Raw genomic sequence first — 4,515 nt, forward strand, 5'->3', positions numbered from 1 at the left:
CAAACAATTCAGAGTATTATTCAAATCTTTCTAGAAGATTGGAAATTCCCCGGAGGACTGGCTTCAACAATTGTGGGTTTTTTTTCCCAATTAGGAAGAAGAGTGTTGAGTGTAGAGGGAAGAAAGGGGAGGAGCAAGTTGACCGATTAGGCAGCAGTTAAGAGCACAGTGGGTAAGAGTCCAGACTCTCAAACCCAGCTGCTGCAGTTTGAAATCATGAACCACTGCTGACTAGGTGTGTAAATGAGGTAACTACTCTATGCCTCGGTTTCCTCATGAGTAAATGTAGATAGTAGTGTGGCACATACCTTTCAGGTTTTAATGGTAATTAAATGAGTCAACATATGTAAAATATTTAAAACTCCTTGAGTAGATTCTGACTCATACTGACCCTGTAGGACACAGTAGAACTGCCCCATAGGGTTTCCAAAGAGCTGCTGGTGGATTCCAACTGACCTTTTGGTTAGCAGCAGAGCTCTTAACCACTGCACCACTAGGGCTCTGTCTAGTATACAGTAAACACTATATTAATATTTGAACTTGGTATTTTCTTCTAAAATGTATTTTTATACTTGGACACATTGTAGGAAACAAATAGCACATATTCCTATTTTGGAGACATGTTTGTAAATTCCTTCCAATGCCCTTAGTATAATAGGTTCCTTGATTATGCTATTAAAATACGTAATGTAAAAGTGATTACATGGCCTGGGGTAGGCAACCTTACTTGCATACCCCCAAATTAAGTAACCCTCCCCCTTCTTCTTTCTGAGAGAAACTCAATTTTGTTTAGGTATCCACCCTCCACATAACTCATTTCAAGGCCTTACTTCCTTGCCATGTGGGCCTCTCCAACGCCGCAGTTTGTTTCATCAAAGGTAGTAAAGCAGGGAGTCAGCTAGCAAGAAGGAAGTCCCACTCTTACTAGCTTAGAAATGACACCCATCACCTTTCCTGCCTGCTTTGGTTAGAAGTAAATCACTAACCAGCCCACATTCAAGGGGAGGGAACTACATACACAAGACTATGAATACCCGGAAGTGTAATCACAGAACATTTTAGCTTCTTCCTGCCACAGCAGTCGTGGTAATCCCATTTCCCTTTACAAATGTTTGGTTTAGGGAAGGGTATAAAATGCACTTCTGGAAAATATGACCGGAAGAGAATTATACTGGGAACGTTGAAGAACTTCTTCTGATTAAAAGATTCACACAGCAAGAGATCCGTCCTCCTTTTCTCCTGAATATTGTAAGTGATATCTAGACCCGTGGCAGCCATCTTGGCCGATGATGGGAGCCCTCCAGATACCAGAGCAAACAGAATGTAAATCCTTGATGATATCGTAAGCCTACGAATTAACCAATCCCAAGGCTGCCCTATTTTAGGAATCAAATGTTAAAATTTTCTCATTGTTCCAGCTTCCAGGGGTTTCGACATTGAGGGTAGAGGGAGACATCGTGAGAAATAAATGCAGATTTTTTATGCCATTCGTTAAAGTAAGCAAAGTTATAACTTCATCAGAACCGGCTACCATCTTGGTAAGTGCCATAGATGGTACCGAAGTTTTATGAGCATACAGCAATTTCTAGTCAAGTTCCGTAGTATACTGCTTTGCTAGTATCTCCAGAGGCTATTGGTGGGAAGGAAAAAGACGTGGGAGAGAGAAAATGTGACCACCTTATGTCACCGTGAATTCTGTAAACAGGATCCAGAACTAATTTGTACAATATAAAATGATAATATGGCCATTAATGACCGGAATCTGATGTGCAGAGTAAATATAATTTATTAAAATTTTACTGAACTGATTTTTAGTTTTCAAATTGCCACATAAGTTAAATCTCTCAATTTTAACATTGTTATTATTTCCTTGTGGCTTTCTTGGAAATTTTGAGTGTCCTGGAAATATAACCTTGCCATTTATTTTTTATGAAGTGTTTTAATAACTGCACCTGACCACATTAGTCCACAAAAGTTCATAAATAGCATTGCATGGCAAAAATAAAAGAATTTGAGGTTTGGAAGAATCACTTAAACATTTGGAACTTTATCTCTAAATAAGAATCATGACAACATTTATTAAACGTGGATTATATGTAGGCATAGGCACTGCTCAGATTATTTTTATAATGTCATCGCCTTTTGTCTTTATCACAACACTATGATATAGATACTTCTGTAAGTCTTTTTAGATAAGAAAACAGATAAGTAATATTTGCCCAAAGTCATATAGTTGACAGGCCAGAGGACCAGTATTTGAGCTAAGACCGTTGGATTCTAGAGTCTGCACGTGTAACACTATCTTATGTGACTTACCTCTCAGAATTATACTAAATTTCAAACGAGATCTTCTGTGGATTGTGTACTTCTGCTCTTGGCAGATGTGGCAATTTGTATCAACTGTCCCAATGAGAAAAACTAGAAATATTGGACAAATTGTAAAAAGAAAAATATTTTTGAAGGCATTATAACTATTAACAAAACAATGCAGAAGTATAGGGCCAAGATTTGGGAAAAGAAGGAAACCCAGTGAGGTGGGCCCTGCATTTGTGGTCACTTTTCTTGTAGAACTATCTTCCAATTCTGAAATAGGTGGCTGAGAGTCTGAGAAGTTAAACAGAGGTTTTGGGAAACACACAGTTGGGGAAGGAGGAATAAGGAAGATGTGCAAAAATTGGAGTGCAGAGCCCGCCAAGGAGTGGAGGGCCTGATAAACCGTCCATGTTTTTGGATCCAGCTCCAAAAGGCTAAAACTTGAAGTGAGGGTAAAGTGGAAATAGATTAGCTCTTAGAGGCACTGAAGTACAGCTCTGAATAATCTCATTCTGCCTATGTCCCCAGAACTCAATGGATAAATTTAACAGTAGATTATACTCGTTATAGGGGAGAAATATGGTACTGGAATATAGGTCAGAAGAAAATCTACAGAATAATGTATAGAAAGACAAACTAAGGGAAAATACAGAAGAGAACATGAGACATAGCTGACAAAGTGGAAGAGTCTAATATAAGTGTAATTGGAGTCCCAGACTGAAAAGAGAGAGAGAATGGGGCAAAAGCAATATCTGAAGAGATAATAGCTGAGAATTCAGATTCAGAAAGCAAACACAATGATTATATCTTAGAAGCACCCAGAAAAGCAGCTGGGGGAAAAAAAAACAGGTTACTTTCAGAGGAACAACAATAGGATTATTAATCTATATGAAATGTTTTGACAATGCAAAAAGTTCTTAGCATTTACTATATGCCAGGCACCATGTGAGGCACTAGTTATTTTTATTCCTGTAGAGACTGGTCAGTTAAAGTTAGACCTTCTAGCTCATTTATGGTCGATAAATTTTGCTAATACCTTGCACTGGTATTAATATCCCTTTACCACCTGTAGGTTTATTTCTTGGTCATATATCCCTAAAAGAGCCGTCAGTAAAATATTCCATGCTGCTCAGATGCTGTCTTCATTATCTAAACTGACTAGCTCTCTGGGATTGGCTGTTTCCATGGCTCTTGATATCGGTGTAGCTCAGACTAGAATGGAAATTCAGTGAATGTAGTATATGGAAAGAAAACTGGGATGAAAGTGAGAAATGCAGGGTTTTAATCTTAACTTTCAGTCTTGAATTGTGTCTCCCAAAAATATCCGTCAATTTGGCTGGGCCATGATTCCCAGTATTGTGTGATTGCCCACCATTTTGTCATCTGATGTGATTTTCCTATGTGTTGCAAATCCTACCTCGATGATGTTAATGAGGTGGGATTAGCGGCAGTTATGTTGATGAGACTCAAGCTACAAGACTGGATTGTGTCTTAAACCAGTCTGTTTTGAGATATAAAAGAGAGAAGCAAGCAGAAAGACAGAGGAACCTCATACTACCAAGAAAGCAGCGCCAGGAGCAGAGTGCGTCCTTTGGACCCGGGGTTGCTGAGCTGAGAAGCTTCGAGGCCAAGGGAAGATTGATGACAAGGAACCTGCCCCCTGAGCCGACAGCGAGAGAAAGCCTTCCTGTGGAGCTGGCGCCCTGAATTTGGACTTTTAGCCTAGCAGACTGTGAGAGAATAAATTTCTCTTTGTTAAAGAGATCCATTTGTGGTATTTCTGCTATAGCAGCACTTGTTGACTAAGACACTCTCTGAGCTTCAATTTCTTTAGCTGTAACATGGGACGAGTAGTCTCACCTGCCCTGTAGACTATATGGTAATTTTGTGTAAATTAGAAAAATTTCTGCACTATATTGGAGCATTCACAAGGCTTGGCTAACAGAGCACTGACCTGATTTCAACTCCAGCTACGTCCTTTATTCTGGCACCCTTGTGCAGTGAAGAACATCGCAACTATACATGCAAGCCCTGGTTGTTCTGAGAAAAATGAGATGAATAACTTTGTACAGTGTAACATTCTGTCCATTCATTAATTTATTCACCCAATAGGCATTTATCAAAAACTTACGTGTCAGGCACTGTGGTAGGTGCTACGAAGACAGACATAATCAAGACACAATCTCTGCCTTCAAGGAAGTC

The 4,515-nt window shown here is 39.3% G+C and overlaps 1 long non-coding RNA gene across 1 annotated transcript; it reads right to left on the reverse strand.

The window, feature by feature from the left end:
* Nucleotides 1-2,318: 2,318 nt before the first annotated feature.
* LOC111819975 (uncharacterized) lies at nt 2,319-4,515 on the reverse strand. Its single transcript, XR_002823541.1, has 3 exons — nt 4,445-4,515; nt 4,268-4,353; nt 2,319-2,418 (listed from the first exon to the last, which is right to left on the reverse strand). It is a non-coding gene; the product is annotated as an uncharacterized LOC111819975 (long non-coding RNA).

This window comes from Trichechus manatus, unplaced genomic scaffold (genome assembly GCF_000243295.1).
Source record: "Trichechus manatus latirostris isolate Lorelei unplaced genomic scaffold, TriManLat1.0 scaffold00023, whole genome shotgun sequence".
In the NCBI taxonomy this organism is placed as follows: domain Eukaryota; kingdom Metazoa; phylum Chordata; class Mammalia; order Sirenia; family Trichechidae; genus Trichechus; species Trichechus manatus.